The sequence below is a fragment of the Saccopteryx bilineata genome, chromosome 1 (assembly GCF_036850765.1).
Source record: "Saccopteryx bilineata isolate mSacBil1 chromosome 1, mSacBil1_pri_phased_curated, whole genome shotgun sequence".
In the NCBI taxonomy this organism is placed as follows: domain Eukaryota; kingdom Metazoa; phylum Chordata; class Mammalia; order Chiroptera; family Emballonuridae; genus Saccopteryx; species Saccopteryx bilineata.
In genome coordinates, this window is record NC_089490.1 from 320541321 (window position 1) to 320567746 (window position 26426).

The following is a 26426-nucleotide window of genomic DNA, read 5'->3' on the forward strand; positions in this document are numbered from 1 at the left end:
AATAGAAAACCATGGAAGTTGGATCCCCTGGGTGCCAGGAACTCTGTTCAGTGCTCCAGCTCAGTGTGGCTGCCAGAGCATGCAAATAGGGACAGGAGAGGGTAATCATGTATGTGTATTCACTATAACATAAGGCATGCAAAAACTATGATCAAGGATCTGCAAAATAATAAGGTCTTAAAGAAGAATGACACTAACTTCAATATGTCACTTGGTATGGGAGAAGTTTTTTTACTTCTTAATCTTAAGAAGATTTATTGAGGTAAATATATTATAATTAAACTTTAAAATGAGTGGTACATTGAGTCCTATATGCCAAGAAATTTACAGAAATAATAATTTTTTAAATATAAGTGCCAAATAATCTTTTAATCCATCTCTTACAGCAAGTATTTATTTTAAAAATATACATCTTAGCCTGACCAGGTGGTAGTGCAGTGGATAGAGTGTCAGACTGGACTGTGGAGGACCATGGTTTGGAACCCTGAGGATGCAGTCTTGAGCGCAGGCTCATTCAGCTTGAACAAGAGCTCGCCTGCTTGAGTGTGGGGATGCTGGCTTGAGCATGGGATCCCATGCTGGCTGGCTTGAGCCTGAAGGTCGCTGGCTTGAAGCCCAAGGTCACAGGCTTGAAGTCCAAGGTCACTGACTTGAGCAAGGGGTCACTCAGTCTGCTGTTGCCCCCAGGTCAAGGCACATATGTGAAAGCAATCAATGAACAACTAAGGTGCCGCAATGAAGAACTGATGCTTCTTATCTCTCTCCCTTTCTGTCTGTCTGTCCCTATCTGTCCCTTTCTCTGACTCTGTTTCTGTCAAATATATATATATAAATATATATATACATATGCATCTTAAACACTAAAAGTATGTGATACCTTGTGTTGGGAACCATGAAAAGAGATGGCTTATGTCTTCAGGCAATTTATATTGTATTCTTGAATACTATTTTAATGTTAAAAAATATTATGTAAACTAAAGTATCTTATCAGGAAGACACACTTATGCAGGAGTAAAACAAAATTTTGAATTTGAAGTAGAGTAAATGTAAAGATGTTTTATTAGCGTCTACTAATACTTTTTTCATGTAAATTGATGGAGACTTGAAATATTGTGTGTTCAAATTTTCTAAAATGTCACATGTGTTTCCATTAGCTCCCCTTCATAAGCCTAACATTCAGCATCATCTATAATGTCCATCTTATTTACTAAAAATTATCTAATGCTTTCCTACCATACCCTTAACATTAATCCTTGAAGTTTCATTTTTAAACTTATTTATTGACAACATGGTATACAATGTGGGTTTCAATAACATATAAACAAAATAAAATTCATAACTTTTGAAAGCATCAATTTCACTAACTTTTAAGCACAAAGTTTAACTAAAGTATTATTTTGATATTATAATAAAAGCAGATATATTATGAAACATAAATGCAAACTTAAAAAATGTTTTAAGATTGGCCCTTAGATTCAGAGCTGATCCTATAGTGAGCTTCTTAGGTGATACTCTATGATAACCCAGGTGTGGGTTCCATATCATTGCCATTTTGAATATTTTACTGAAGATGTTGAGAGTCCCAGTCTTAAGATCAGACTCACTTATTTTTGTACCAGTCACTTACGATTCACATATTTTAATTTAAAATGTCTTTATAATGTCTTTCCTTTCAACCCAACTACATGCACCATTTTTCTTCAAACCCAATTCTGATCATCCCCACTTAAACTCTTTTATTACTAGCCATGTTTTATCTTATGTTGAATTTTTTCAGCATTGATGAGGAATATATATTACCACACAGTTGCTCAGATTCTTACTAGCATGTAAAGTGCTAATACATATTCTATCAAGAGAAAAAAGGACTGCATGCATAAGGCATAATTAGTCCCTACCCCCCCAAAAGAAACTCAATACTATAAGAAGAAAGAAGACTTGAAGACAACTATAAATGAAAATACCAGTAATTTATTTGCAAGGTAAGAAAAGAGGCAGTGCTGCCAAAACAATGTTGAGGATTATGGCAGTCTGTAATATCCACAGGTGGACTCCCATCTATCTTGAACAGCCACCCTCTCCCTCCCCACACATACACCTAAGGAAACTATGGGCAATTTAAACATGGGAAGGGAAAGGTCGATATGTCACTAAAATATCTCCTAGGACATAGAGGGGGTCCTGAACATAGGATGACAGTTGAGCTGCCTGCTTATCAACAATGAAGCAGCAAAAGGAGCTGCAGTGTGTTGCGTGGTCTCTGAGAGGATACAGTTCTTCATTGTATGCTTTTTTGGAGGCTCTGTGCAGATATTTTGTATTTCTAACAATGTACAATAATTTAAAGTGTGCAGTATGTAATTACACTAAAGAACATGATGAGGCAGATTAATGGCTGCGAGAGAGATACCCTTGTTCTCTCCCTTTGAAATTTCAACAAACTGAACAGCTATAACTCAGCAAAGGATCTCCAGAAGGCTCACAGCATTGCCTCAAAGATTTGCACCAAATGGACTAAAGGTGGGAATGGTTGAGAAGGGGGTACAGAATATAAAACTCACTCAGGGTCAGTTCTGGAGAGGAAAGAAGCCTGAGCTGTGTGGGATTTTGTCCACTAGGGCTCCAAAGAGGGGAAAAACTTGGAGTGACTGTGTCTCCTTGTTCAAGAAGGAGCAGAGAGATTGAAAAAAATCTGGGGAAGATACTGAAACCAAGCAGCAGAGTGTGGGGTCAACCCAGTGTTTCTATGGTCTGCTGGAAACCCACATTCAGACATAAACACAGAAATACAAAATGCACCCCCCCAGCTTCCCAGATCTCATCTCCTTCACCTAACTATACTGAAAGTGGCTCTGACATACCTGAAAACTAGTTCTCCAGAGCGACTTTCTCCCCTGAATAATAGATATGTTCTGCATCTGGTCCCCTCATCTGTTGGAACACAGGAAGGAATGCCTGGAGCCTAGAGATCACCATTGCTAAACTGGTAAAGTTCTCACAAGTCCAACCCATCATTATAACTATGGCTCTACCTCCAACTCCACCTTTGCAACAGTAGCTTCTTTTTTTTTTTTTTTTTCTTTTTCATTTTTCTGAAGCTGGAAACAGGGAGAGACAGTCAGACAGACTCCCGCATGCGCCCGACCAGGATCCACCCGGCACGCCCACCAGGGGCGACGCTCTGCCCACCAGGGGGCGATGCTCTGCCCATCCTGGGCATAGCCATGTTGCGACCAGAGCCACTCTAGCGCCTGGGGCAGAGGCCACAGAGCCATCCCCAGCGCCCGGGCCATCTTTGCTCCAATGGAGCCTTGGCTGCGGGAGGGGAAGAGAGAGACAGAGAGGAAAGCGCGGCGGAGGGGTGGAGAAGCAAATGGGCGCTTCTCCTGTGTGCCCTGGCCGGGAATCGAACCCGGGTCCTCCGCACGCTAGGCCGACGCTCTACCGCTGAGCCAATCGGCCAGGGCAACAGCAGCTTCTTAACAGAGTTCAGCTTGGGATTTTATAGGGTTAACACTTGTAATACATTGCCACCTACTGGAAAAAGATAGTAAAACCCTTCAGAAATATTTTCTTCTAAATTTTATTCTTTAGTTTTTGTTCTTTTTTTGTTTTTGAATATTGTTATTTTGGTTTCTTTTGTGGTTTTTCTCTTTAATTTTTAATTTTTATTTAATCTTATTTTGAAATTTATTTCTATCTTTATTTTTTGTTGTGTTACACTTGATTTCTTCACAATCCCACTCTCAAATGCCCTCAAGGAAGAAAGAAAGGAATACCATGACTACCCAATAAAAGATGAAGTTCAGAAAGAAAGTAAAACATCTCCAGAAAGCAATCTCAATCACATGGAAACCCTGAAGCTAAACAATAGAGAATTTAAAGTTGAAGTTCTGGAAATACTCAATAAGATGAGAGAAAACACTGATAGTCAACTTAATGAGCTCAGAAAACAAAATAAATACCTCACCAAGGATATTGAAACTTTAAAAACAGATATGAAAAATTCAATCTATGAATTGAAAAATGAATTAGCAAGTTTAGCTAATAGATGAGAGAATTGGTGACATCAAAGACAGGCAACTAGAGATGATACAAAGGAAAGAAGAGAGGGAGAGTCAAGAACTAAAATAAAATGTGAGAGCTCTATGGAAACTGTCTGACTCCATCAGAGATCAATATAATAATAATGGGTGTTTCAGAAGAAAAATAGAGGGATAAGGAAAAGGAGAGCCTATTTAAATAAATAACTGATTAGACTATCCCAAACTTATGGAAAGAGATCTTGAATTCAAGAAGCAAACAGAGTGCTTAGTTACCTCAACCCAAACAGGTCTTCTCCAAGGCACATTGAAATAAAAACGTCAAAAATCAAAGACAAAGAAAGAATCCTCAAGGCAGCTAGGAAAAAGAATAACATAACATATAAAGGAAAGTCTATTAGGTTATTATCTGACTTTTGAGCAGAAACTCTAGCAGCCAGAAAGTAGTGCACCCAAACATGTGAACTACTGAAAGAGAAAAATTACCAGCCAAGAATACTATGTCTTTCAAAGTTGTGCTTCAAATATAAAAAAGAAATGAAAACTTTTTCAGACATACGAAGCTGGGGGAATTTATCATCAGAATACCCCCACTGAAGAAAATACTCAAGAGACTTGGTCTACTGAATACAAAGAACAAAACAATACAAAACCATAAGTAAAAGCTCCAACAAGGTTACAATATGAACAAGGATAACACTGGGGAACAATTTTTTTTTTTATTTTCTGCTGCATGAGGTTTTAGAACTGTTTCTATATATTTCTGCATCACTGATCCCAAATCTAAAATCTGTTTTTTGGTGCATGCTCCAGTTTTTATGCAATTTTAATTTCTTTATGTTATTGTTAATGACATGCATTGTTTTTTAAATTGGAGTTAAAGGGCAATGACTCTTGGATTGAACATAACCACAAGACAATTAATGTTTTACAAACATCACTTTTACATAATTGTAGTTGTTTTTAAATGTAAAATATTATTATCTGATAAAAACACCCTCTTATTTTGTTTTAAGATTGAATCATGGCTTCTTTGAGTAGGTGTAAATGTAAGAATAGTCCTGACACCTTCTGTTATATATGTGGCTGTTACACACTTCAACATCAAAGGTGCAATATTTCATCATTTGTGACACGTGCATATATGCCTATTTTCAAGTTCCCCTTGATGATCAAGACAAGAATTGGGCTCCTCATATTGTGTGTCATAATTGTGAGAAAATGCTTCACGACTGGACAAAAGAAAAATGCAAAGGAATGCCTTTTGGTATTTCCAAGGTTTGGTGTGAACCTAAGGACCACAGCAGTGACTATTATTTCTGTCTGATTCATACAAAGGGCATCGGCAAGAAAAAATGACATATGATTGCATATCCTAATATCCCTTCAGCAATATGACCTATCCCACACTCTGAGACACTTCTGGTTACAGTTTTCAATGGTTTTGTTTCCTCTAAGTATGAAGAAAGTGAACATGGTGATCAAGTGTATTTTGATAAGCTGCATAAGGAAATGGTTGTAGAATCTGAAGGGTCTTCTTCTGATGTCAAGCAGTCCTTAACCCTTCAGCAATTTAGCCAATGCGAATTGAATGACTTAGTAAGAATGACATAAAAACTGTCCTTGACTTTCTGAAGTATGAGGAGTATAACTGGATCATTTGTGTGGATCTTAAATTGGTAAATTTCCTGCTAGAACAACAGAGAGTTTTCACGAAGTATCCTTGCTTTCTGTGTTTTTGGGAAAGCCGAGCTTGGGAGAAACACTGGACACAGAAGGAGTGGCCAAAACGTGAAGCTCTAGAAGTAGGGATGCAAAATATTGTGAATGAACCTGTAGTTAATCAAGACAGGATTTTTCCCTCACTTCACATCAAATTTGGCTTAATGAAGCACTTTATTCGGGCTTTGAAGAGAGAAAGTGAATGCTTTCAACATACTATTTCACTTTTCCTGCCTTGTTTTTCAAGAAGATAAAAGCAGGTATATTCAATGGACCTCAAATTCAAATCCTCATCCGTGACAAAGAATTTGCCAGGAAGATGAATAAGGAGGAGAAAGCAGCATGACAGTCTTTTGTGGCAGTTACAAAGAACTTCCTTGGCAACAAAAAAGCAGAAAACTATGAACTTCTGGTTCAAAGGATGCTGCTGGCTTTCCGTGACATTTGATGTAACATGGGCATTAAGATAAGTTTCCCAAAAATCTTGGAGCTGTTAGTGAAGAGCAGACTACTGATGCAGCATCAGATGAGATTGTCCTCAATAAGTACACAAACGCAAAAGCTACAAACGTAAAATTTTGCCTGAATTTAAATAAGTTTTGCACAAATTTTATGATTAAAATAAGTGTTTTAATATGTTCTATTTCAAAATTGTAGACAAATTCTGATGTAATTATATCTTTTAGTGTATTAATGTATTTACTGCATTATATAAATTATTATATTTTCACAAAGATGATGCCCAAGAAGACATTCTACTTCATTATGTTAAACTAAATGTTGAAAATTTTACAATAAGATGAAAACCTAAAATCTTGAATTGCAAAAAACCTGTAGCTTACAGAAAAAAAACTAATGTCAGATTTGAGATTAGCACACTTGAATTAGGTAAGAACAGGTGTTTCTGTGGATGCAACAAAAATTTTGTTCCCCAGTGCAATCTGTGACAACACAAACACAAAAGGGGAGATCATAAAGGTCTGACGTAACAAAGGAGGATGGAGTGTAGAAACACTCATAAGACAAAGGATTCTTGTTTATACAAAACTTTTTTTCACAATAAGTTATCAGTCACCACCAACAAATAAACAATATCTGAAATGTATAGCTTAAAAAAAAGAGGAAAGAAGCATGAAATACCACCAAACAAAACAACTGACAGAAACACAAGAGAGATGAACCAGAGGACACACAGAGCTACCAGACAGACCACACAGTTGATACCAACTATCAACCATAACATAAAATGGCTATAAGAAATCTTCAACTGTCAATAATTACCATAAATGTAAATAGATTAAACTCACCAACAGAGGCAGAGAGTAGCTGATTGGATCAAAAAGCAAATCCCAATCACATTCTACTTTCAGAAGATATATCTAAGCTACAGGGACAAAAGTAAACTCAAAGTGAAAGGTTAGAAAATAATCCTCCAAGCAAACTATATCCAAAGAAAAGCAGGTGAAGCCATACTTATATCTGCAAAAAAGATATCAAGAAACCCACGAAAATGTCCAAATCAGATAGCATAGCTCTATAAATTTGGTAAAAGATGAAATAAAAGCAGAGACCAAAAGATATATACAGACAAATGAGAATGACAGCATGACACACTGAAACTTCTGGGATGTAGCAAAAACAGTCATAAGAGAGAAATTTATATTATTACAGGCTTATATCAAGAAACAAGAGAGATCCCAAGTAAACGACCTAACATCATACCTGAAAGAATTAGGAAAAGAAGAACAAAGCCAACTCAAATTTACTAGAAGCAAAGAAATAATAAAAATTCGAGTAGAACTAAATGAAATAGAGAACAAGAAAGGTATAGAAAAAATTTATACAACAAAGAGCTGATTCTTTAAATATCTATAAAGTTGACAAACACCTGGATAGACTCACTAAGGAAAAAAGAGAAAGGACTCATAAAATATGAAATGAAAGAGGAGAAATTACCACAGACATCATAGATATGCAAAGGATCATACTAGCATACTATGAAAGATTATGTGTCACTAAATTCAACAATCTAGAAGAAATAGATAGTTTCTAGAACTATACAACTTCCTACCTTGAGTACAAAGTGGAAAACCTAAATAGACCTATAAGCAAAGAGGAAATAGGAGCAACTGTCAAAAACCTAAGTCAAAATAAAAGTCCAGGATCAGATAGCTACATTAGTGAATTCTACCAAATATTCAAATAAGATTTGGTACCTATTTTTCTTGAAGTCTTCCAAACAAGCAAAGAAGCAATACTACCTAACACATTTTATGAGGCTAACATAACCCTGATATCAAAACTTGGCAAGAGCAATACAAAAAAAGAAACTTAAAGACCAATATCTCTAATGAATACATATGAAAAAAATCCTAAACAAAATACTAGTAAATCCAATAAATTACATTAAAAAATAATACATCAAGATCAAGTGGGATTCATTAGAGGAGCACAAGGATGGTTGAACATGTGTAAATCAATCAATGTAATACAGCACATCAAGGAAAAAAATCTTATCATTCTACTAATAGATGCAGCAAAGGCATTTGATACAATACAACATACATCTATGTTTAAAACACTCAATAAAATGGATGTAGAAGGAAAGTACCTCAACATAATAAAGGCCATATATGACAAACCATCAGCTATTATCATATTATATGGTAAAAATTGAAAGATTTCTTTAAAATCAGGAACAAGACAAGACTGCCCACTCTCTCTATTCTTATTCAACATAGTACAGGAAGTCTTAGCCAGAGCTATCGGGCAAAAGAAAGAAATAAAAGGCATCCATATTGGGAAAGAAAAAGTAAAGTATAACTTTTGCAGATGATGTAATCTTGTATATAGAAAACCACAAAGTTTCTACCAAAACACTACTAGAAAAAAATAAATAAATACGATAAACTTACACAATACAAAATCACTACCAAAAGTCTACTGCTTTCCTATATGCTAAAAATAAAATTTCAGAAAATTTAAAAAATAATTCCTTTTCTAATTGCAACAACAAAAATACCTAGAAATACACATAACAAAGGATATGAAGGACCTATATACTGAAAACTACAAAGCATCATTAAAAGATATTGAAAAAGACATAATGAAATAAAAAAATATGCCATGTTCATGGATCAAAAGAATCAACATAGTTATAATGGCCATATTACCCAAAGCAATATACAAATTTAATGTAATGCCCATTAAAATCCCAATGTCATTTTTGAATGAAGTAGAATAAAAAATCACCAGGTTTGTATGGAATCAGAAGTGACCCCAAATAGCCAAAGCAATACTGAGGAAAAAAAATAATAAAGCTGGAGGTATCATACTACCTGACTTCAAATTATACTATGAAGCCATGATAATCAAAAAAGCATTTTACTGGCAGAAAACAGACCTATGGACCAATGGAACAGAATTAAAACCAGAAATAAAACCACACATATATGGACAAATAATCTTTGACAAAGAGTGAAAAACACACAATGGAGAAAAGAAAGCCTCTTCAATAAAAGGTGCTGGGAAATTGGAAAGCCACATGCAAAAGAATGAAACTTGACTATACTTTGTCCCCAGGATCAAAAATTAATTCAAAATGGATTAAAGATCTAAATATAAGATCTAAAGCAATAAATTACTTAGAAAAAAACACAGGTGCTAAACTTATGGATCTTGGCAATAGAGAACATTTAGGATTTTGACCCCAAAGGCAAGGGAAGTAAAGGCAACAATAAATGAACTGGACTATAACAAACTAAAAAGTTTCTTCACAGCAAAAGAAACTGACAACAAAACAAAAGTGCAGCCAACCAAACACGAGTTGATATTTACAAACAACAGCTGTGATAAGGCATTAATATCCAAAATATATATAAAAAAGAACTCACAAAGCTCAACAACAAACAAGCAAACAACCATTTAAAAATTGGGAAATGACCTGAAAAGACACTCTCCAAAGAAGGCATACAATGAAAAAAACGCTCATCTTCACTAGCTATTAGAGAAATGCAAATCAAAACTACAATGAGATACCACCTCACCTCACATCTGTTAGATTGGCTGATATCAACAAGACGGGTCATAAAATGTATTAGGCTTTGGAGAAAAAAAAACCAAAACCGTTATTTACGGCTGGTAGAAATGTAAACTTGTACAGCCATTATTTTAAAAAGTGTGATGGTTCCTCAAAAAGGAAAAGAACTACTATATGACCCAACAATCCCTTTACTGGGTATCCTCAAAAAAAATTTTAAAACATTGGTACACAAAGACACACACTCCCTTCAGTTAATCACAGCATTATTCACAGTGACAAAGACATGGAAACAACCAAAGTGTCTCTCAAAGGATGATTGGATAAAGAAGTGGCACATATATATAATGGAATATTACTCAGCCATAAAAATAATGAAATATTGCCATTTATGACAACATGAATGAACCTTGAGAACATTATACTGAGTGAAATAAGTAAATCAAAAAAAGCTGAGAACTATATGATTTCACACATAAATGGGATATAAAACTGAGACTCATGGACATAGATAAAAGTGAAATGGTTACCCAGGGGAGGGGGAAGGAACAGGGGAGTAAAGCAGGACAATTATACAGTTATGAAAAATTATTTGACTTTAGGTGATGGGCACACACTGTAAACAACAGTTCAGATGTTGTAGAGACATTCACCTGAAATCTATGTACTCTTTTTGTGTGTGTGTGTGGCAGAGACAGAGAGTCAGAGAGAGGGACAGACAGACAGAAAGGGAGAGAGATGAGAAACATCAATTCTTCGTTGCGGTTTCTTAGTTGTTCACTGATTGGTTTCTCATATGTGCTTTGACCGGGGGGCTACAGCAGACTGAGTGACCCCTTGCTCAAGCTAGCGACCTTGGGCTCAAGCTGGTGAGCCTTGCTCAAAACCAATGAGCCTGCACTCAAGTTGGTGACCTCGGGGGTCTCAAACCTGGGTCCTCCACATCCCAGTCCGATGCTCTATCCACAGAGCCATTGCCTGGTCAGACAAAATCTATGTACTCTTATCGATCAATGTCACTTCATTAAATTTAATTTCAAAATAAAACAATTAAAAAACAGCATTATGAACTTCAAAATATATTCTTGCTTTTCTGTAAACCTCGCTTTTTTAAAATATAAAATTGTCAAATGTATAAATATTGCAGTAAATGTACTAGTCACTGTGATAAAAAAAATCCATTTAACGCTTTGAAAGCTGTAAGAACAATTTGCAATATTTGACTACCTCAGAATTAAATTTATAATCATCCCATTGAAGGAGAACATTCTAAGAATAAGTAAAATGAAAAAAGTTACCACAATATTTTGGATATAAATCAGAGATGTTTCAAAAGAATACAATTCAGGGAGAAAGTGGGAAAGTCTGTTTACACCTCACCTTCATATTGCAGCTATGACACTGAGCTGTACCTGAGCCTTCTCAGTCACTGGAGGGAGGTCCAAGTAGTATTGTTCTATGCTAATTAAATGAATATGATACTATTTTTAGCGGGCACTTTTAGATTATTTTTTATTGGTAAGTAAAATTCCTATAAAATATGCATCCTTCCTGATACCCTATAACAAGTATTTTCCACATGAATTGATCGACTTCTACCCAGTAGAGGGCAATGCTGTATATTTATCCAAGCCCACTTGAACACTAAAGCTTGAAAATAGAAGTTAACAGGACAAATGTTTTGTGAATCATTAGAGAAACTGGGGTCATAGAGGGAAGAGGAGTAATTTTAACAATCTTACTACTTTATAATATTAATATTTATAAATATGAAAATTCTAAATATAAACTTTTTAATTTCTTTTAAATAATAAATTTAATCTCAGTAGAAAGTATATAAAAATAAATTTATATATTTTATAGTCACTTTTATTTTGCCAAAATAGCTTGGGAAAATAAAATTACATTTCATAAAAAAAATTGTTTTAGAGATTTTTTTTCTATGAATGGCTTGCAAAAATCGAGCATTAATTTTGAAACTGAATTTTTTAAAGTTTAATTCAAATGTCCCTATCTGCTGAAAAGCTTTTCCTGACAACTCTACTTTTCATGGGTTAGTTTCTTCCTCTTCTGGGCTCCCATGGGGTGCTGTACTTGTGGCTCTTTTAGCTCATAGATATGTCCATACTCCGGGTGCTACTGAACGGTGGTCTTTATGAGCTAAGAGTCCTGTTCTTATTTTTTTCCCAACTCATGCTACAAAGTATTTGCTCAATAAAAATGAATTGAATAAATGCCTACATGGTTAACAAAAATGAAAACTATTTCAAAAGAAGAAAACATTTTTACCTAGAAACCAAGTTAGCAATAAAAATATAAATTCTAAGAAGCCATGACTAAGAAAACAATTGAATTTCCTAAGAATTACCCTAATAGAAAGATAAATGATTCACTATAAATACCTATTTTGATATTGTTATTTCATATTTATGTTTTAAAAACTTTTTCTTTCCTCTTTGTTGCCTTTTAAAAATATTTGGAATGCTGAAAAAGAAAATAATTGAGACACAATCAAAAACACCTCTGGTGAAAACTTCATATAAAGTATATTAATACTTAGCATTATTAATTACCATATTTCCCCAAGTATAAGATGCACCTTTTTTTGAAAAATTTGGGGTTAAAAACTGGGTGCAACTTATACAGTGGTTGTAGATTTTTTAACTTGCATTTCCCGCTTTTTTGTGCTTGTTTTTGAGCTCAGGTTGTATGAATATATGAAGACAGTGATTCGTCATCAGATACAGATGAGGACAAGCTAATGGATGGAAATTTTGACAGTGATGAGAAATTGTGTGAATTTTATGATGCATAAAAGGTGAGTTCAATAACTTTATGTAATACATTTTTTTTCAAAGTTTGAGTCCCAAAATTACGGCGTGTCTTATACATGGGAGTGTCTTATAGATAGGGAAATATGTACCATAATGCAAAACAACTATTTAAGAGTCCACTTGTACAATACACACATATATGATATGTATATACATGTACAAATTATAGATCTCTGTGCCAAGTTCTATCTATCATCTATCTATAATCTATCTAATAATTAGACATACACCCAATGGCAACTGCCCTTAAAACTTATAAACTCATAAAATATCATAATTGGTAAAGTAATTATTTATATTATTTAAAAAATTATTTGCAAGTTTTTTTTCCTTTCCCTTGTGTACTTGATCTATGATTTTAAAAGTTTGTGTGTTGAGTAAAACCTCAGGTTAATGAAACATTAATCACTCCATACATTTATATTCTTTAACTAGATTAGATACTAACCTTCTTCTTCAAAATGACATGAAGAGTCATTCTGAATACTCCGATGAATAGATATAAACCAATTATTTCCAGAATATCTGCATCTCAGAGGTTTTATACCATTCTGTACAGCTTTCATTGTCAAAAGATCATTTAAAAAATTATAAATCCAAAAACAAGATGCTTTACTTCCAAATGATATTTAAATGGGAAGCTATGCTAGCAGAAACAAAATGTTATCACTCAAGAAGTATTTTTAGAGCCAAGCATCATGCCAGTGATACAGTAAAACCATCAATGTGGTCACTATAACAATCAGTTTGGATTGACTTAGCTACAGAGCATCTGCAGAGATTTAAGGGATTGACCACAATTGCCTTCTAATGGCTCTGCCAAAGCATGGTCCATTTAGTTCAGGTTTATAAGTATGATTCACACCAAAGTGACACTTCCAAGTGATTGTAAAATACATCCTCAAATAAAAATATTTTCAAATGCAACCAAATCACCAAGAAACAGATATTTGGATTATTGATATTTCTAAAGAGTGTTATTTTGTTTTATATTTGATTATAATAGCTTTAATGTAGTAGGGAAGCCTACATCTGGAATGCAGATTTATCATGAGTAGCCAGAACAGACTCATGTTCCTGATAAAACTGGAATCCCATTCATTTATAGAGAGGAAGGCAATTACAAAACATGAGTTGTAGGAAGAGTGAACGTGAAGCCTAGGAGTAAATGCAGGGGACAGAAGGACAGAAAGGTATTCAGCACCGCTGGCCTAGCCAAGGCTTTTTGTGAGCCAATTAGGAAGACAATCAGGGTTTACAGCTCTTACAGAGGAATTAAAGGTGTTTTGTTTTTTAAAATTTCTACAATACAGAACAATCTGGGTTTTTTTTACTTCTCTTATTAATTTGCCCAAGGTTTTGACCTGAATCACTAAGATCTTTTGTAGCTCTAAGATTTCATGAAACATGGGAACTTTCAGAAGCAAAAGGGGAGAAATAAGACTAATTACCTTTGGGGTAAACCAAATTTATTTTTAACATTAGAAAACAGTCTGAAGTTTTTCAAAACTAATAATTTAAAAATTACTATGGGAGTCCCAGTTTATCTAAAGTTTTACTTTCTGTGGTTTGTTACCCAGGCTCAACTGGGGTCCAAAAATAGTAAATGGAAAATTCTAGAAATATGCAAGTCTTAAATTGTGTGTCTTTTTGAGTAGCATCCTGCTCTGTTCCACCTGGGACATGAGTCATCCCTCTGTCCAGCGTCTGCACTCTGTACTCGCTCCCTGCCATTTATCACTTAGGAATGGTTTTGGTGATCAGATTGACTGTCAGGGTATCATGGTGCTTGTGTTCAAGCAACCTTTATTTTACTTAATAATGCCATATTTGTATAACTTTTATTACAATATATCGTTATAACTTCTATTTATTTTTGTTAATCTCTTGTGTGCCTGATTTATAATTTAAACTTCATCACAGGTATGTATATATAAGCCAGGTTAGATACATAGGGTTTATATTATCTGCAGTTTCAGGAATCCACTGGGGGTCCTGGAGTTTATTCCCTGAAGAGAAGCGGGGACTGCTGTATGTTCAGATATATGTGTGTAAGCAGATGGACAGATAGAGCTAAAGGAATACTCTGTCACCTAGAACAGACAAAATCCTTAGGAAAATTCCCAGAGGACAATTACATTTGATTGAATAGTGAGAGAAAGTGAGAAACAATTCAGAAAATGGCAAGTGACCAAAATGTTAGGGCCACCAAAGGACAACAAGTGAAAAGTAAGAATCTGAAGAATAAAAAAGATGCCCCAAACACAAGTTCTCTTTCAAAACAGAAATGGTGGGGACCTGAGATAGATTGAAAGAGCTCATAGTGTTGTTTTTTGTTTTACTTTGTTTTGTTTTTCAGGAAACTGAAGTTCTCTTGAATACACTGGAGTCATCATCTATATACAGAGAAATTAATTAATGGAAGTTATAAAAACACCTCACTTAACCACAAGCATAATTTGGGCATATTTTAAAGCCGGTTAAACCCAACTGAATGGATAAATCTGATAGGTAAACAATAAATAAAGAAGTTAGATAACAGTGATGGGACATTAACAAAAGACTTAAGGCAATATGGAGTTAATGTTTGGTAGGTGCCAAACAGGAAGCCTTGTGAAGTTAATAACCTAAACTGCATTTTTTTTGTCAAAGGGTAGTCTTTTAACACTATTATTTTTCAACATAAAATAATATGATTTTATTGCAGAAAAGTGGAAAATGAAACAAAGTTATTGGTAATTGTTCAAGATGCCCTGCACAATTGTTTTCATCTCATACAATTTACCCCAGCATTGATTTTACTTAGGAAGTTATATAGCACATAACATTTTGTATCTTGTTGTTTTTTTTTTGGGGGGGGGGTGGCAGTGATGTTCTAAGCATTTTATTCAAAATGCCTGTTAATGGGAATAAAATTATTAATTCATTCAAAATACATTGTTTAAATCTTTTAGTGCTCGGAACAGTAGAGGACTCTCAGATTCTGGAGATAAATATATTTACATTCCAATAAAGTCAATTTCTTAAAGTATCATGTTGAACTGCCTCTAATTTTAATAAAATAATTATTTATTATTTAACATAAAGCTATGCAGTTATACATTTCTAGAAATATATTTACCTAACAGGTAAATCATAATGGAGTACGTTGTCAGTGGAAAGTAATATATTATTTGCAATAGTATATATTTGATTACCAGGGGAAATATTCATGTTCTCTAATCACAGATGACATTCAAGATGCTAGTAAAATAATTCAGAGTAATAAAAACGAGGTGCATTGAAATTATTTTTTGACAGATATAAATGTACTTTCACTATTTTACCTTAATATTATGTGGTATTAGACTCTGGGCTACTCTTATTTAATCTAATCAGAAAGAACACAAGTCCATGTCTTTGACATTTGATTACCTACAGAGAAGTAGAGATCAGTCATTTTCAAGATCTCTTATTCTATATTCTTCTTGAGGTTTCTTTATGACTTATATGTATTTTTCTTTAAAAGGACAGTCTAATCTATAGGTATCTTTGACATTGAAAATTTCAGAATTTTTTAGCTCCTATCTTTGTCATAGTATCTCAGGTAATCAATCTGTCAGACCCCAATGAAATATGACAAAATTCACTAACACCAAGAAATGTGGAATGGTAACAGAATTAAAAATGTTTTAAGTTGTTAATATTCTATCTAAAATAAAATTCTAGTACTTAAACTATAAGTTAGCCAGAATAAATGACAAAATATCGTTTTTCCCTATGAGGCTTTATTAATAAAGAACATTCCCAGTGATTAAGTCTCAGTGTGGGACACATGGCACTAAAAGCATTGAAATCATATTAGGTATTATAGAAATGGAGTAAATACTGCAGTGAGAAGTTTGTGTCAATCTCTTTAATACTATTTATTAAAAAAAAAAACAACCAAAAAAAAACTTCTTATGAATTTTACATCCTTTTTTCTTTTTTACATTCAGTGAGAGGAGGGGAAGCAGACAGACTCCCATGTATGCCCCAACCGGGATCCACCTGGCAAGCACACTTGGGGGACTACTCTGCCTATCTGGGGCATTGCTCTGTTGCTCAGCAACAGAGCTCTTCTTTGCGCCTAAGGCAGAGGCCATGGAGCCATACTTAGCACCTGGGGCCAACTTGCTCCAATTATAGACATGGATGCAGGAGATGAAGAGAGAGAAAGAGAGAGACAGAGAGAGAGAGAGAGAGAAGAGAGAAGCAAGAGGGAGAGGGATGGAGAAAGAGATGGTCACTTCTCCTGTGTGCCCTGACTGGGAATTGAATTTGGGACATACACATACTAGGCTGACACTCTACCACTGAGCTAACTGGCCAGGGCTTTACATACCTAAGTCTTTCTAACAGAGAAGTGGCTTTGGGCAAAAATACCTTTCTGAAATGTAATAAAAATTTAAATTATATTTGTTTCTATGGGAATCTTCTATATATGACAAGTGAAAAAAAATATGACCGTTAATTAATTTATGTAAAATGATAATTCAAAGAGAAATAAGTCAATAAGTAAATGATATATGAAAATGGCAAAAATCAGAAAATGTGCTATATACTGTGGTACAAAGATATAGAAAATTATTGCAGTGGTATATGCATAAATAAAATTTGGGAAACAGTGGTCTAGACCTGAACTACCCAGTAAGTTAGCCACTAGCCACATGTGCCTATTGGGCACTTGAAATATGGCTGATCCACATTATGATAGTTTGTAAATGTAAAATATACACCAGAATTCAAAGGTGTATCTTTGCATTTATTATATCTCATAATGATATTTGGATTATAGTCTAATAAAATGAATATTTTATTAAAATTAATTTTATATGTTTTTATCTTTAGTTTATTACACAATGTAAAATTATGCAAGCGACCCATACTGTACCTCTGTTGGGTAGCACTAGCTTAGACAACGACTTTTTAGCACTCTAGGAACTCTATAATCTTTTCAATCTCTTGTTGCCTATAAGTATTTTCTTATTCATCAAACAATTAGACAACTAAACACTCCATACTTTTTTCTTTCTTTTCCTAGTGAAAGGAGGAGAGACAGACAGACTCTCATATGCACCCCAACTGGGATCCACCCAGCAACCCCAGTCTGGGGCTGATACTCTGTCTTTCTGGGGCCAAGATTACAATTGAGTTATTTTTAGCTCCTGACATGGAGGCTCCAGGGAACCATCCTCAGGACCCAGGCCTATGAGCTCAAACCAATAGAACCATGGCTGTGGGAGAGAGAGAGAGAAAGGGGTAGGGGTGGAGAAGCAGATGGTCGCTTCTCCAGTGTGCCCTAACTGGAATCAAATCCGAAATCATCCACACGCCAGCTCATTCTCTACCTGTGAGCCAACAGGCCAGGGCCCATACTTCTTACAGAAGTTTTGGGAACATAAGATTTTGTTTCGAACACTGGTGTTTAAGATTTTGGTTTATGTAGTTCATAAGTTATGTAGTTCATAAGAAATGTTTATATATATATATATTTAAATATTATATATATGCATGCCATTATACATTTGGAGTTCTACATGACCTTTTTTTCAATGTAAACTTAAATAATTGCTAATGATTTATTCCCAACACACTATTTTACTGTTTTTTTGAAAGAACCAGCAAAATCTAAATGTTATAGCTATTGAAAACCTGCCTTTCTCTAGTAACTAATGAAGATGAGCATCTTTTCATATATGTGTTGGCCATTTGTATTTCTTCCTGGGAGAAGTGTCTGTTCATGTCCTCTTCCCATTTTTTTATTGGATTGTTTGTTTGTTGTTGTTGAGTTTTATGAGTTCTTTGCATATTTTGGATATTAGGCCCTTATCTGAGCTGTTGTTTGAAAATATCATTTCCCATTTAGCTGGCTATCTGTTTATTTTGTTATCAGTTTCTCTTGCTGAGCAAAAACTTCTTAGTCTGATGTAGACCCATGGATAAAGAAGATGTGGCACATATACACTATGGAATACTACTCAGCCATAAGAAATGATGACATCGGATCATTTACAGCAAAATGGTGGGATCTTGATAACATTATACGAAGTGAAATAAGTAAATTAGAAAAAACCAGGAACTGCATTATTCCATATGTAGGTGGGACATAAAAGTGAAACTAAGAGACATTGATAAGAGTGTGGTGGTTATGGGGGGAGGGGAGAGAGGGAGAGGGGAAGGGGGAGGGGGAGGGGCACAAAGAAAACTAGATAGAAGGTGACAGAGGACAATCTGACTTTGGGTGATGGGTATGCAATATAATTGAACGACAAGATAACCTGGACTTGTTATCTTTGAATATATGTATCCTGATTTATTGATGTCGCCCCATTAAAAAAATAAAATTATTAAAAAAAAAGAAAATCTGCCATAATTTATTTTAAAATATATAAATAAGCTTTTTTTCAGAAGTCAGGAGTTTTATGTTATCCTTTCTTGTAGAACTTATATTTCCATTTCACTTTGTTCACAGAACTTTTTTCAATGTAATATACAATCATGTTTGAAAATCTTTTATGATTATTCTAAAATATTTCTTAGTGCAAGATGTCCACATAAACCTAAGTTTTTAAAATTTCCAGATTATAAGACTTGAAGTGTGAAACCCTTTTTTTCCTTTTTTTTTTTTTTTTTTGTGACAGGAACACAGAGAGAGAGACAGAGAGAGGGACAGATAGGAACAGACAGACAGGAAGGAGAGAGATGAGAAGCATCAATTCTTCATTGTGGCTCCTTAGTTGTTTATTTATTGCTTTCTCATATGTTCCTTGACTGGGGGTCTACAGCAGACCGAGTGACCCCTTGCTCAAGCCAGTGACCTTGGGTTCAAGTCAGCAACCTTGGGCTTCAAGCCAGTGACATTTGGGCTCAAGCGAGCAAACTGGGGCCATGTTTATGATCTCACACTCAAGCCAGCGACCTGGCACGCAAGCTGGTGAGCCTGCGCTCAAGCTGGCAATCTCAAGGTTTTAAACCTGGGTCCTCTGTGTCCCAGTTCCATGTTCTATTCACTGTACCGCCTCCTGGTCAGGCAAAACCTTTTTCTTCTGACTTATCGTGATACTTATTTGTACATATTTAGTAAAATAAGTATATAAAATATATTTAAGTGAAACAAAATATTATTGAACATATCTCTTAATCAGATGGGTGTGGTTTTTTAATTTTCTTGTTTAAATATATGAAAAAGGTGAAGGGGTTGAACAAAAAAATAAACTCATAGACACAGACAAGAGAATGGTGATTAGAAAAAGAAAACGAGGGTTAGAGGATATAGAAGAGGGTAAAGGGGGATAAATGGTGATGGAAAGAGATTTGACTTGGGGTGGTGAACATACAATACATTACACAGAAAGTGTATTGTAGGATGGCACACCTGAAACCTACATAATTTTATTAATAAATGTTACACAATAAATTTAATTTTAAAACTTATTTATATATTAATTAGATAAAAATAAAGTATTGTTTTAACTAATGTTATTTAATACTTTTAACTTAAACTATATTTAAAAAGCAAAGTTTTCTAGAATTAAAATAGTTTTATGAATTTATCCCAAACAACTCAATTTAGCTCTCCTTTTATTTTAATAAATAAGAATAATGGAGGAAGAAAAACAAATGAATTACAAATGTGGATACAATTGAGTCTTGTCATTTCTTTGGGTGTTTCAGGTTTTTTTTACCCTTGACCTTTGCAACTTTGTAAGGTTAATGGCCTAAGGACGGTTATCTTTGATAAAGAGCAGTGTAGAAGATTTTGATAGGGAGACTATGCACAAAAGTTCCAAACCAGAAGTGCTATCAAGATCAGTTTTAGAAAAAGTATCATAGGGAACATAAGGATCTGAAAAATCATTGCCTTTGAAACTTTCTCTGTCTTTCTGCCAATTGGAAAGTGTTCGTACACAGACATGTCCATTTGGAGACCCCACCTCTAGATAGTTTGCTTCCCAAATTATTGAGGAAATGAATGAATAAGGAAACAAGGAAAGAATTTCATTGATGTCGTCGTCATCTAATTTATATGAAAGCTTTAACATAAACTTCAACCATCCCTCTAAAAAGGTGTTAATCTCTGAACACTCTAAACCCCTATATAATTCTCATTGTATGCATCACCTCTTACCCAAATTATAAATATTTAGTATATTGCCTTATACCACAAGAAAGTTCCCCAAGACTCCAAATCTTTTGTAATTTATCTTTTATGAGAGCCTCATACAATTTAGATGTAGGTAAATATTTTATAATAAAACAAAAAAAACCCAGATTATTTAGAAATACTTTTGTTCTGCTCTTTTGAATCTTTAATTGAATTAAAGAAACAATTATATGCAGTGATAGTCACTGGATGCCTATGTCAAGCTGTTGTTAACATGATACTACAACAACAATAAAATGCTATTACTTACACTTAATATCGTAGGCCAGTCATATATTACTTACAGTCAAGAACCTACACCGACACATCATTATTACCCAAAATTCATAATTTGCATTAGGATTCATTCTTAGTGTTGTATGCTCAATGGGTTTTGACAAATATACAAGGACACATATCCACTATTTTACTATCTCACAGAGTAGTTTTCTTGCCCTAAAAATCATCTGTGCTCTGCTTATTCACCCCTTCTTCCTCCCCACCTTCTGGCAACCACTGTTCACTTTCCAGTCTCCATAATTTGCCTTTTCCAGGATGTCAGTTATTTGAAATTACACAGTATGTACCTTTTAGATTTACTTCTTTCACTTCGTAATATGCAATATGTATCCTCTATGACTTTTTATGGCTTGAGAGCTCACTTCTTTTTATTGCTGATTAATATTCCATGGTCTGGATGTACCACAATGTATTTATTAATTTATCTAGTGAAGGATATCTTGGTTGCTTCCAAGTTGTAACAATTATGAATAAAGATGCTATAAATATCTGTATACAGGTTTTTGTGTGGATATAAGTTTTTAACCCTTTTGGGTAAATACCAAAGGTTACAACAGCTGGATCAAATGGTAGAGTATGGTTAGTTTTGTAAGAAACTGCCAAAATGTCTTCCAAAGTGTTTGTGTGATTTTGCATTTCCACAACAATGAAGGAGAGTTTCCATTGTTTTCGTTCCAGCCAGCATTTGTGTATGATTTGACAGCTTGTTGTTAGTGTTTTGTGTTTTTACCATTCTAAATAGGTGTATAAAGGTACCATATTGTTTAATTTGCAATTTACTAATTACATGTTTGGTATGTTTTCATATGCTTATTTGCCATCTTTTTATCTTTGTTGGTTTGGTATCTGTTTAGGTTTTTTGACTATTTTTATTTGGGCTATGTGTTTTATTATTGAGTTTAAGAGTTTTTTATGTAATTTGGATAACAATCCTTTATTAGATATCATTTTTCAAATATTTTCTGCTAGTCAGTGGCTTGTTTCCTCATTGTATTGCCAGTTTCCTTTATATTTTTCCCACACTGTCATAGCTGTACTATAATATCTGGCATGGGAATTAGAGATCTGAAAGAATTTTATTGGATTATTTTTCTAAACTGCCGTCTAACTTTAAATACTTTAAGAAGTGTAGTTTTTCAAATGGCATTTCGACATCACAACTTATCACAAAGTATAGTAATATGAATAAATCATTCAAAATCCTCTTGTTTGTTAAAATTCTGTTTTATGTTAGAAAAACCAAATGAAAACAACATGCCTCCCATGTACTAATATATTAATAGTGCCTATCATGCAATTAACTATAGGGTATAAAACCTGATAAGTAAGAACAGTTTGTGCTAAAAAATTATAATTTAACAGCCTGTTAATTTGTCAGATTGGCATTGTTAAATTCTGAGAGACAAGAATACTATGAATAAAGTCAGACTGTCCTGTCTAATTTCTTAAATGATTTTTTCAGTGAGGAAGTATTGGCTTTACTTACGAACCTATGAAACAGAGGTTAGTAGAATGATTATATTCAATTATTGTTTTTTTTTCTAAGTAAGAGCACTACCTATACTTCTTTTTAAGAATCCCTTCTAAGCATGTAATTGAAGGCCACATGTATAACCACATCAATTTTGTGTTATTTGCATAGGTTAGCATAGCCTTTTCTCAGGCAATTTTCTATTATTTTCCTGCCAATACAAATACTAAAAACTATTAAAGTAAGAATAAGCTTAAGGAAAGCTAGATTGCATCTTGTCACAAATCGAAGCCCAATGAGTGAGCTGAAAATATTTTTCTCTGCTAAGATCAAAGATGTTCTGTTAAATAAACACACAAAGAATGGTCTGCTCACCAGACTTGGTGTGGTTAAGACTTCTGAACATTTACACAGCAGCTTAGGTAAATTTCATCATTGTCACCCATTCTCAAGGTATTTAAACTTTATAGTTTTGCAGTTCTTATAGAACAATTTACATTAACTCCTTCAAGCATATTCTTTTAGATAAGAAAAGAAAATGATGCTCAAGACAGCATTATAAAAGTATGATTTTTTTTCTGATGACAGATGTTCAGAATTGTTTAAGCTATGTATAATGTAAAAAGAAGAAATAATAACTAGTAATTTTATAATGTAATGTAGCCAAAAGTAAACTAGAAAGCAATAAAGTTTTTTCTGAGATTTGTATGACTGAAATAATATCTGCTAAGACCAAACTTTCTAGCAAATAAGATTTTTATGTTACTTATGACAATTTGTAATCATTTTATAGGGTTGTAGTAACAGAGTGCCACATACTAGAGTGCTTAAAAAGTCTTCAATGAAGGAGTCAGTAAGGCCAGGCTCTTTCTGAAAGCTCAAAGGCAGAATCTGTTACAAGCCTTTCTCTTAGCCTCTGATTTCAGTGACAGTCCTTGATGTTCCTTGGTTTGTCGATGCATCACTCAAATATTTTCCTTTGTTCACAGTTTTTTTTTTGTTTGTTTTTTTTTATAATTTTATTTTTTTAATGGGGTGACATCAATAAATCAGGATACATATATTCAAAGATAACAAGTCCAGGGTATCTTGTCTTTCAATTATGTTGCATACCCACCACCCAAAGTCAGATTGTCCTCTGTCACCTTCTATCTTGTTTTCTTTGTGCCCCTCCCACCCCCTATCCCTCTCCCATTCCCCCCTCCCCCCCGTAACCACCACACTCTTATCAATGTCTCTTAGTTTCACTATTATGTCCCACCTACGTATGGAATAATACAGTTCCTGTTTTTTTCTGATTTACTTATTTCGCTTCGTATCATGTTATCAAGATCCCACCATTTTGCTGTAAATGTTCCGATGTCATCATTTCTTATGGCTGAGTAGTATTCCATAGTGTATATGTGCCACATCTTCTTTATCCAGTCATCTATTGATGGGCTTTTTGGTTGTTTCCATGTCCTGGCCACTGTGTTCACAGTTTTTCCTGTGTCTCTCTTTTCTCTTCTTACAAGGACACTAGTCATATTGGATTAAGGCCCTCTAATTGAATATAATCTCATTTTAAACTGATAACATCTGCAAAGATCCTACTTCCAAAAGAGGTCACATATTCATATTCCAAAAAGTACATAAAATTTGGGGTGATATTATTATTCAATCCAATACAAAATATATAAACTCTGGATATAGATCAGTATTATGTGATCCTATGCACGAGAAGCTTATAGTTCATTTAAGAGAGCAGACTAACATATAGAATAAAAAGCATACTTAGAAAATTAATTGTAATTTTAATAAAGAACCTACTTCTTAAACAAATATATTTCAAAACCTTATATTGGGCCAAGCAGTATATTGGGCATTGGGTACAAAAGATTTCTTCTTCAAGATCTCTCAGACATTCTCAGACCAGTGAGAGATACAAAAGAATGAGCAGATTGTGTCTATAGGATGTTGTTAACTTTAAGGATAAACCTATGGAGAATGCTAATGCTGTATCAGAGATGAATAGATCAAAACAGGAGCATGCCACAGCTTCTGGGAGAAGGTGACATTGAGTTGGTTACTGAATCACTAGCAATAGACACTACTTTAGAGAAAGGACAGAGGACAGTATTTTTTAAAAATCAGGAAAAAAATACAGCATCTGTAAGAAAATGCATAGGCCAAAATTTGTGAGCATTTTGAAGTTATTTGTAGTCCTGATTGGTATATGTAAAGGCACTGTTGAGAAAGGTCATGCAGTAAGTCACAAGCAAAATACAGAACCAGATTGTTTTCAATGTATTAGGATTTGAGTCCATATTAACTGGATAGACAAACAGAATTGCAATAAAATTTCTATTTTTTAATTTAGAAATTAAATTTAATGGGGTAACATTGATCAATAAGACTACATAGGTTTCAGGTGAGCATCTCTATAGCATTTGAACTGTTGATTGTGCTGTGTACCCATCACCCAAAGTAAAATTATTTTCTGCCACCATATATTTGTCCTTCTTTACTGCCTTCTTCCCTAACCTTTTGGCTCCCTGCCCCTGGTAACCACTTCATTTTTATCTACATCCATGAATATCAGTTTTATATTCCACTAATATGTAAAATCATATAGTTTTTAGCTTTTTCTGATTTACTGATTTCATTTAGTATACTGTTCTCAAGGTCTAATAGAGTTTCAAGAGAATATCTTGAGAGTTGAAGAATTTAAGAAATTAACATTTATTGGCTTCATACTTTATGTAGACGCAAAGTACTTTTATATATGATACATAATCTATGTAGCCCAAATAACAAATCTGCAAGGTATTACCTCCATTCTGCAGAGAAAAAAACTGGGTCAAAAATGGTCACATTTACCCAATATGACAGCATATGTAAATGGCAGTTTCATTTGTTTAAATAAAGATATCATGTGTTATGATAAAAGTCATGGAAGAAATTTCTTGAGTGAAATTTATATGATATACAGTGTGTCCGTAAAGTCATGGTGCACTTTTGGCCGGTCACAGGAAAGCAACAAAAGACAATAGAAATGTGAAATCTGCAACAAATAAAAGGCAAACCCTCCCAGTTTCTGTAGGATGATGTGGCAGCATGTGCGCATGTGTAGATAATGACGTAACACCGTGTATACAGCGGAGCAGCACACAGCTATGCCAGTTGAGATGTGGACGGTACACATGAAAGTTCAGTGTGTTCTGTGGCTCACTAAATTCGAATCCGTGACCAAAGTGCAACGTGAATATCAGCACATTTATAATGAAGTGCCACCACATAGGAATAACATTACTTGGTGGGAGAAGCAGTTGAAGGAAATTGGCAGTTTGGTGGAGAAACCCCATTCTGATAGGCCATCAGTCAGTGACGAGTCTGTAGAGGCTATATGGGATAGCTACCTAAGGAGCCCTAAAAAATCTGTGCGTGAGCCCACATTGAACTACACTGAATAGGTATGAAATTGGGAGAGTTTTCCTTTTATTTGGTGCAGATTTCACATCTCTATCATCTTTTGTTGCTTTCCTGTGACCGGTCAAAAGTGCACCATGACTTTACGGACACACTGTATTTAAGGGATAAGTGAAATAACTGACCAAACTACTTAAATGATTCTGAACATATAGATTGCAGTCAGATTATAAAAACAAATAACAAAAAAAAACCCAAGTACAGATTTGAAGATGGTGAAAGTTGAGCATTATGAAGATTTCCTAGGAAGGTAGTAGAATTATTAAAATAAATTTTAGGTCAGTTCTAGTTGACTTAGATAACTGAGCATAAGAGTTTAGTAATGCCCTGGCTGGTTGGCTCAGCGGTAGAGCGTCGGCCTGGCGTGCGGGGGGACCTGGGTTCG

The 26426-nt window shown here is 34.4% G+C and overlaps 1 protein-coding gene and 1 pseudogene across 2 annotated transcripts in view; one reads left to right on the plus strand and one right to left on the minus strand.

Moving 5' to 3' along the window:
* The window catches only part of CNTN5 (contactin 5), a 1332234-nt gene that overhangs the window by 596074 nt on the left and 709734 nt on the right, over window positions 1–26426 (minus strand). The window lies entirely within an intron of this gene.
* The window catches only part of LOC136318692 (eukaryotic translation elongation factor 1 epsilon-1 pseudogene), a 177366-nt pseudogene that overhangs the window by 16292 nt on the left and 134648 nt on the right, over window positions 1–26426 (plus strand).